Source organism: Lytechinus pictus, chromosome 16, assembly GCF_037042905.1.
Source record: "Lytechinus pictus isolate F3 Inbred chromosome 16, Lp3.0, whole genome shotgun sequence".
Taxonomy (NCBI): Eukaryota; Metazoa; Echinodermata; class Echinoidea; order Temnopleuroida; family Toxopneustidae; genus Lytechinus; species Lytechinus pictus.
Window position 1 is genome coordinate 27,129,323 of NC_087260.1, and position 10,661 is coordinate 27,139,983.

Sequence of the window (10,661 nt, forward strand, 5' to 3'; positions counted from 1 at the left end):
TAGAGTAAAGTGGGCGTCTAAATTTGAGGGGGTGGGGCTAAAGACTTCAGCGTCTGATGACAGAGCACAATGGTCACCATGCAAGAATAATTGACTCAAGCTTAGAACGGCTCTATCTCTCATAGTCCAGGATAGAAGAAGCATAACCTTGTTTTTTTATATATACAATATTTTTTGATGGTTTCTTGTCAATTCGAGGGTGCTGATAACGAATCTGAATGATGCCACTCGTGTAACCTTGAGCATTTTCCGCAAATGGGAAAAATCCAATATGGCCGCCAAAATATGCAAATTACCTATAAAAATCATAAAATTGTCCGCACATTGGCTATGAAATGCATGAAATTGTGTGGCAGGAGTGAAATACTCTCTGAAAAAATAATTTTTGACAAAATATTTATTTTCCTGATATTCAAAATGGCCGCCATAGGCCCTTGTATACTCTATTATGTACAATATGAATAGGAAAAACTAATTTTCACAAAAATGAGCACTAAACTGCAAAAAATCGCGATGTATGAACGAAGTAATATGTGCAAATCATCATTACTAACGAGATATATCATTTGTTATGTCATATATGGGAACATTGCTGTATTTTGATATCTAAAATAGCCGCCACTGGCCCAAACAGTATTGCGTACAATGGCAATGGGGGCCAAAAAATTCACAAGAGTGCCGATCACTAAAATGCATAATATTAAAATTAAACGAGTGGAATACTGACTAAAAACATAATTGTTAACGAAATATATTATTAATATGCCATGTATGTGATGAATGTTGTATTTGATATTCAAAATGGCTGCCAAAGGCCCTAAAATATTATGCACAATGAGAAAGAGGAGCAAATAAATCACAAGAGTGAGCACTAAAATGCATATACATGTGATAAATTAATGGGATACTGTCTAAAACGTATTTTCTAACGAAATATATCATTCAGGTTTCAAGTTTGTGTTAAGTATTGTATTTTGACTTTCAAAATGGTCGCCATAGACATTAACTGTATTATGTACAATGCAAAGTGGAAAACCAATATTCACAGGAGTGAGCACCATAAATGCACGTAATAGTGATCTATGAGTAAAATATTGTCTGAAAGCATAATTTATATTAAGATATATCATTTATTCTGCCAGTTAGGTGATAAATACTGTTATTGGAAAGTCAAAATGGCCGCCACAGGCCCTTCGGTATTATGCACAATGTGAATGGGAACAAATCATTTCAACAGAATTTGGCTTTGCTTGGCCAAATGGTGATGTATGAGTGAAATATTGTCTGAAAACATGATTTATAACAAAATATATCATATCTTATGTAATTTAGGTGATAAATACTGTATTTCAACATTCAAAATGGCTGCCATATGCCCTTTTTGTGAACATTATTTGTCTCCACTCAAATTGTATATTATACGATAAGGGCCTATGGTGGCCATTTTCAATTTAAAAATGCAGCATTTATCACCTTTATTACACAACATTATGATATATTTCGTTAGAAACCATGGTTTTAGACAATATATCACCCTTACATCACAATATGCAATATTTAAAGTCAAGCAAAGCCAAATTCTGTCAAAATGATATGTCCCATGTTACAATGTACACAATTCTTTTAGGACCTATGGCAGCCATTTTGGATTTCAAAGTACAGCATTTGTTACCTCCACGACCAATATGTGATGTATTTAATTAGAAATAATGTTTAAGACAATATTTTTACTCGTACATCACAGTTATATGCATTTTATGATTCTCTTGTGAAAATTAGTTTCCCTATTCGCATGTTACATAATTTAGTTAGGGCTTGTAGACGTTATTTTGAATGTCAAAATACAGTATTTATCACCTATATGGCAGAAGAAATGCTATAATTAAACAGAAATATGTTTTCAAATAACATTTTACTCATACAACAGGATTATATGGATGTCATAGTCAAGCAAATCCAAATCCTTACAAAATTATATGTCCCCATTCACATTGTAGATAATACTGTTAGGGCCTATAGGGGCCATTTTGAATTTTATAATACAGCATTTATCTCATGCATGACAAAAGAAATGATATGTCTTGCTATAAAACATGTTGTCAGACAATATTTTACTCGTAGATCACAATTACATGCATTTTATTTTTCTTACTCGTGTGAAAATTATTTTCTCCATTCGCATTGTACATGATAAATATAGGGCCTATGGCGGCCATTTTGAATTTCAAAATGCATCACATAAATGGCATATTAACAATTATGTTTTTAGTCAGTATTCCACTCGTTTATCTTAATAATATGCATTTTAGTGCTCACTCTTGTCATTTTTTGGCCCCTTCCATTGCCATTGTACATAATACTGTTTGAGCCAGTGGGCTATTTTAGATATCAAAATACAGCAATGTTCCCATATATGACATAATGAATTATATATCTCGTTAGTAATTATGATTTGCATATATTATTTCGTTCATACATCGCGATTTTTTGCAGTTTAGTGCTAATTTTTGTGAAAATTAGTTTTTCCTATTCATATTGTACATAATAGAGTATACAAAGGCTTATGGCGGCCATTTTGAATATCAGGAAAATAAATATTTCGTCAAAAATTATTTTTTCAGAGAGTATTTCACTCCTGCCACACAATTTCATGCATTTCATAGCCAATGTGTGGACAATTTTATGATTTTCATAGGTAATTTGCATATTTTGGCGGCCATATTGGATTTTTCCCATTTGCGGAAAATGCTCAAGGTTACACGAGTGGCATCATTCAGATTCGTAATCAGCACCCTCGAATTGACAAGAAACCATCAAAAAATATTGTATATATAAAAAAACAAGGTTTGGTCAAGTTTCTATGGGGCCTATCCTGGCTACTGCCGACCCGGCTGCATTTTTAGAGGGCGCCATGCACAAATGGCGTATCTATCTGAGGCGGTCGCTTGTTCTTCAACGCCCCTGTTGTATATAGTATACTATTTACACAATAGGGGACATTGATTTCAGGTTTTCTTTTTGTAAATAACCTTCAGGTAAAAATGTGACGGTATATCAAAATGAAAAGTGTCCCGCCATGATTCTTTATTTTGTTTTAATTTTCTTAATTTTCTTCATCGGGTGCGCCATATAGGGCAGGAATCCGACCGCCTATGATGATGATCTGAGGACATGAAGTTGAGAAGTCGAGTTGTTGTGCTATGCTGTTTCATTTTCGATTTTGGACTATCTTTTGGATTTATATAGGAATTAGGATTTATACCTTGGATCCTTTTGGATTTTGCTATTGCTAATTTTGGGGAAATTCGGATTGCAGAAGGGTAAGCTGACATTTTTGGGCCTTTCACGCACTCTGCACTTAGATATAGCGAGGGTTTGAATTTCCCGCCAAACCACAATGGCGGGCGCCACTAACGTGGCGGAGAATCTAGCTCACCGCAAGCCTCCAGAAGAGGAGGGAGGTTTTCAAGTAATAAGAAAACTAAAATTAGCCAAGAAAAGAATGAGAGAAGGTAGTTTAAGTGATGTTGAAGAGCTGGCAGCGGATACCGATTTTGGCACACCGCCGTCAACTCCTTTCAAAACAGGAATAAATGCCCCAAAAGCAGACCTCCTAAAGGTACTCTTAGTACCTATTGATAGAAATAAAAACCTTAGTGTAGTTAATGAACTAACTGTCAAGAAGGATATTGGAAAGGCTTGCAGGTCTCCCCCTGACTTCATTAAGTTTGTACGAGGTGGGAAGGGTCTCTTAGTAAAGTGTAAAAATGACAAGCAACGTAAAGCCTTAACTCAGATACCAGAGATTGGCAATATTCCAGTCAAAATAGAGGAAAAAACCTATGCCTCGAAAGGGGTCATATTTGGAATTTCTCTAGAAACTTCTGAGGAAGATATTCTGAAGGAGCTAGAACAAAGCAGAGTAGTGAAGGTTGAGAGAATGAAGAAACGAATTGAGGGTGATTTGAAGCCCCTAAAGACAGTAATATTGTTCTTCTCTACCCCCCAAATTCCAGAACATGTTGAATTTTGCTTCCAGAAAATAAGAGTCAAGGAATACATTCCACCAGCACCCAGGTGCTTTAAATGCCAAAGATACGGGCATTTAGCAAGTGGATGTAGTGCTAAGGAAAGGTGCCCCAGATGTGGCCTAGGACATTCGGTAGAAAATTGCGAACTGGAGCGACAACGTTTCAAATGTGTAAATTGCAATGGTAATCATTCGGCTGCTTATAAAGGTTGTGAGGCATCAAAAGAAGCACAAGAAGTGCAGCAAATTAAAGTACAAAATCGCATCTCATATGCGCAAGCAGTGAGACTACGCTCCGAACAAAACGAGGAAATTAAGCAGGGAAAACTTTTTGTAAACAAGGCAGAAATTAAAAAAGTAACAAATCCAATTAATAGAATAAACACTCAGAAAGGAAATGCAGTTTCTGATCAAACCGAAATGGAAATCGTCTCGGATTCGCAATTTTCTACCAAAACAGAGGTGACAAGTAAAATGTCTGAGAATGTAGGCCAAACGCATAGTAATTTCTTGAAAGGTGCTTCAGACATCACACTTATTTCTTTCTTTATTAGACTAATCAGAATAGTAACAAAGCCTGACTGTAATCCATTTGATGAAATAACACATATTTTGAAAGATACTCTGGCTTTACATCCCACAGACGTTGATTTACAGTCGATTCGCAGCCTATTCTACTAGTCTGATCACCCTCGTGGCATTCAGCATTCTCCAGTGGAATGCACAGGGTCTTGAATGCCACGGGGATGAGCTTATTAGATTTTTGAATCAACAAAAAAGACCCTTAGAAATTATTTGTGTACAAGAAACTTGGTTAGAAGAGGGGAGGGTCTTACAGATACCAGACTATATATGTGAATATAGGAATAGAAAAGGAGGGTCCCGAGGGGGTTGCGCTATATACGTCCATTCCTCACTAAACTACAAAGGTGTTTTTAAACACGATGATCTGGAGATCATATCATTAGAAATTTTATTGGATGATGAGATTTTAAATGTAGTTAATTTCTACAACCCGTGCAGCAAACTTAGCACAGATTCGCTGAATGAACTTTTAAAAAATGTGAGGGGGGGGAACTTTGTAATATTGGGAGACTTTAATGCCCATAATACATTATGGGGCAGTAAAAAAACAGATGCTAATGGCAAAGTAGTGGAAGAATTTGCAAACGAGAGAAATCTTGTTATCTTAAATGATGGAAGTGCCACTAGAGTAGACTACCACACGGGTAATTTTTCTTGTTTGGATCTAACATTAGCCCCTCCTTGTACAGCGAACAAAACAACGTGGCAGGTCCTGAACAACAGCTTTGGAAGTGACCATTATCCATTGTTAAGCCAGTTGAACATACTGAAAGGGAATGGTACGCAAACAAAGATCGACCACTCCCAGTCTATCAGTTCAATGTTATGCACAAAGAATGTAAATTGGGATGAATTTAGGCGGCAAACTGATGAGCAGTGGAATACCTTACAGAAAGGAGGCAAGGTCATAGAGTTCGATTCTTTCATGGAATCAATTAAGATAACCCTGGAAAATTTGAAAGGACATCGAGCTACCAAGAATATTAAGAAAAACCCAGTACCATGGTGGAATAAAGAATGTTCCTCTAAAATAAAGGAGAGAAATAGAGTAAGGAGCAAATTGAAAAGTTATGTAATACCCCCTCCAGATTTATTGGAGGATTTTAAGAAGAAAAGATCTATTGCCCAGAAAACTTTAAGGCAAGCCAAAAGAGTTTACTGGGAAAAGTACTGTCAAGACATTGATCGTTTTACTCCTTTATCCGAGATCTGGAATATGATTAAAAGGATCAATAATGATGGTATTTCGCCCAGGAAAAACATTGTTCTCATGCGAGAGAATAGTTCCGTTGTTACTGGCAATGACGTTGCGGATACTTTCGCCAACCACTTTAAAAACATGAACGATAGTTTTAAGGGCAAAGTTTTTACCCCTGAACAAATAGATATTGTTAAAAAATATGAGGACATCATATCATCATTTGGTGATGCTAAGGGTAGTAGTGTCCTTAATGAACCCTTTACCATGTACGAATTGAGAATATCTTTAAAAAAATGTAAAAAGTCTTCTCCAGGTAAAGATGGCGTTGGGTATGAAGTATATAAAAATCTCTCACACAAAGGGAGAGTGATAATGTTAACTATAATTAATAGCATATGGGAAACAGGAATTGTTCCCCTCCAATGTAAGCATTGCGTCATAGTCCCAATATTGAAACCACACAAGGAAGCTACAGACGTTTCTTCCTACAGGCCTATCGCTCTTAATGACTGTTTCATCAAAATAGTTGAGAAAATCATCAAAGAAAGAATGGTATGGTTTACGGAAAAACATAGTTTGTTACCATCTTGCCACAGTGCTTTTAGAAAGGCAAGAAGCACAAAAGACAATATAACCCAAATTGAAAATGACATTCAAAAAAGTATTGGGAATAAAGAACATACCCTGGCCGTTTTCTTTGACATGGAGAAGGCTTATGATAGACTATGGAAGGAAGGCTTGATTTATAAACTTAATAAACTTGGTTTCCAAGGCAACATGGTCAAGTTCTTATGGAACTATTTAAGCGGGCGCTCTTTCCAGGTCAGGGCAAATAAGTACCTCTCAGTTATACAGGACATAGATGAAGGGCTACCGCAGGGTAGTTCCCTAAGTCCCGTCCTTTTCAATTTAATGTTGTCGGACATACCAATGGACGAATCTGTCAATATTTCTATATACGCAGACGACTGTGTTATATGGAAAAGTGGAAAAAACATTGATTTTCTAAAAAGAAAAGTACAAACCTATGTGAATATCCTAAATGAGTGGTTCAACAGATGGGGTTTTACCCTTTCTAAAGAAAAATCTGTTACTTTGCTTTTTAGTAACACTAACAAATGTGTACAGATTGAATTAGATGAGGTCCCCTTACCACAAAAGGACGAACATCTATTTTTAGGAGTAGTACTGGATAGAAAGTTAACCTGGAGACCACATATAAATATGATTGTAACAAGAGCAAAAAAGAAAATAAATATAATGAAAAGACTAGTGGGAACTAAGTGGGGAAGTAGTTATAAAAGCCTTTTGACTTTTTATAAAGTGGTCATCAGGCCTTTGTTGGATTATGCAGCAGAAGCATATGATTCAGCTCATGATCATGTGAAGAACTTCTTGTTGACTATTCAATACCAGGCTTTAAAATTGTGCACAGGGGCGTTGCCGGGTACCTCCCTGGAATCCTTACAGGTAGATACTGGTGAATTACCACTCGATCTGAGAAGATACATGCTTAGCAAGGTTTACAAAGCAAAAATAAGACAAAACGCCAAACACCCACTCCAATCTTCATTGAAGAACTGTTGGCAATTTGAATACGAAAAAAATAAGAAAGCACGAAAACCTTTTGGTTTGAGAGTTTTGGAAGATGAGATATACTACACAACTGAATCCTTTCAGTCTTATACACCCTTGCCTCCTTGGCATCTCTCTCCACCAGAAGTGTCATTGAAGCTGCATGAGCTTGTATCCAAAAGTGATAACGTTTTTTATCAATATAACACAACTGTGGAGTATATTAATACAAAGTGGAGAGAGAATCTCCATATTTACACGGATGGTTCTAGAGACCCGGTGCACGGCAATGCCTCTGCTTGTTTTTACGTGCCTGCTATGCGGGTAATTGAATGTAAAAGAATGCAAAATTTTACATCATCGTATAGATCAGAATTGGTCGCCATTGTTCTGGCATTGCAGTGGTTGGAAAATTTGAATGTTTATAATAAAGTGGTAATTTTTACCGATTCTCTGAGTGCTATCGAAGCAGTGAAGGAAAACAACGATGATAATTTCGTTAGAGAAATCATAAATACCGCTACTTGTCTAAAATATAAAGGTATATTGATTTGCTTAGAGTGGATTCCTTCTCACTGTGGGGTTAATGGAAACGAAACGGCTGACTTCTATGCAAAGGCAGCCCTAAAACAAGAAATAGAGATAAATAATGGTTTGAATATCCAAGAAACAAAAAAGATTGTAAGAGTCCTTGCAAGAAATGAATGGCAGAAGAGATGGGACAAGTCAACTTCAGAATTAAGAAAATACCAGAAAGTTGTATCAGAAAAAACACCCTTTGATTATCTCTGCACAGACAAAAGTGGTGAAAAAATGATCCACAGATTACGTTTGGGAGGTTTGGGTTTGAATGACTTCCTTTTTAAGACGGGAAGACACACAACTGGAAAGTGTGATTTCTGCAATGAAAGAGAAACGATTTACCACTTCTTATATGTTTGCCCTAGATTTATAATTCAACGAGCCCTATTACTTGCTGAATTAAATGTTAACAATATCTCTGATGCGGAACGTAAAGTGGAGAATCTCGCAGTAAAGACCCAAAGTGCACTTATCAGATATTTCAAAAGGACTTATAGATTTCAATATGGTTGCCAGGATGGCAACCATTACAACAGGGTGTAGTCAAGACTTCGTAACCATAATAATTTTTCTGAGCAAGGTGTATATATAATATTATTCATCGATCTTGGGGGGTAATTGTTTATGATGTAATCGATGATGTTTTCACCTAAATAGTCTATGTGTGCACCTTTCTTGTCACTTTCACTTTATCATATGGCCCTTGAATGTCAGTATTTACTCTACTGTAAATGTTTTTTTTGTTTGTTAAAAAGTTATAAAAAAATGTTGATATTGATCTGATCGATTTGACATAAATTTTCACCTGCGGAATTTTAAATGGAGTTCTACGAGGTATCGGATAGAGCGCCACCTGCTCACGTTTGAGAGACATAGGGAGTACAATTTGTTTGTACGCCTGAGACGCCCTCGAAATGTACCTCGAGCGGGCTTGTCAGGATAACGTACTAATACAGGGCAGGAGAGGTGGTCTTGCACGATTTCCTAGGAACTTTTCTTTCCTATCTTTCCTTTACTTTTTTAACTGATATAGATTGAACAAAGAAATTATTCCTTTTGAAAAAAAAAGGGAAAGCAAATTTACAAGGCAACAATAGTCAAAACTGACTAGTTTGCCTATTTAAAATAACAACAATAACAGCCTCCTATGATTTTTCAAAAAGTGAAAAAAATGAGAAAATGGGGGAAGGGATAGATAGAACACCTAATGCCAATACATTTTTTATGTTTGGCCGATTTATCATCAGCCCTGTCTGGAGTCATTGGCCCGTATTTCTTTAAGTCAGGTTTAATTACTTAGACCATGGTCTAGCTCTGTGATAAAACTATGGGAAGCTACTACATTTTGTTTACATTGTATGCTTCTTCTGATTACTGTGGCTTTTTCCTAATTCCTCCTTAATGGTGAAAACAACAGAATCTTACTGATCCTTGCCAGACAGTTAAGAATGGTTTGGGAATGAAATGAACTGAATCATTGAACATCTACACTGTTGGAGATTTAAGTCACTATCCAGTTAAACCAAATCTATACAGACGTAGACCAGAGTATAGTTTAAATTAAACACGACTTCAAAAATGCCGGTCAAAGAACTAAACATTGTGAGGTCACCGATCCCTGTCATTTCTCCAATAACAAAACGTTTTGCAAACTTTTACGCGCACTAACTTACGTAACAATACCCGTCCAACGACAATGTGCAACAACATAAACTTCTGACCAATGAGGGACGCGATACTAAAACTGCTTTTTAAACATCATAAGGAACAAAGAAACTCGTAAGTTTTCGTTTACATTAGCAACTTAAATGATTCATTCTTTATTAATTCTTCTCGCGATCAAGATGCTTGCTTTAATTGCTCCTGTCTTTAGATCTCTCGAGAATGACTCGCCGATCTTCACGTATGCGAAGATTTTTCTCTCGACTTCGAAAGAGAATGGGAAAGAATTTGAAAAAAATATGCTGTTTCCTCCAAGGTATAAAGACAATAATCTTCATCAGAATCCCATCCCAAACACACATGACATGAAAAAGAAAATTACGTCAACTTAATTTGAAGATAATTCTTAACTATTTCATTCAATTCAGATTTAGAAAACGAATCGCAATTTTTCTGATTGTATCGAAATTAACGTATCAACGTCCGAGTTCAGTTCAATTTTAGTCCTAAAAATTATTTTCAGTGAAGTTTTTTCTATATTTGTTTAGAGTTACCGAGGATGTCATCGATGGCATCCGAAAGAATGCATTTACAACAGAGGCCCTAAAAATGGTAAGCCATGCACTGTTGACAAAAACTTTTTTAATTATATTTTCTATAAAGCAATGTCAACCAGACTATGTATGAGAAATTATGGAAACTTTTTTTTCTTTAAGGGTAAAGGCCTACTTTAAGTTTGTGTATTTTTCTTTTTAGATCTATCGCCGAATTCCAAAGTATACTCTTTCCATAATGTACTTTGGGAGCCCTATAGCTTTTCCGTTGATTTTGATATTATATATATAATTTATCTTATTTATTAAAAAAGTTCCACTCAACAAATATCAGTGATGCTTACAGCGACACGACATCCGTGTGGGCTCGGAAGATGGCTTACAAAGTACCTTGTACTATCCGGTAAACACCTTCAAGCAAATCGATTACGACGACGACAGCGTCGACGACTCTTGTCAACCCCGACATGAA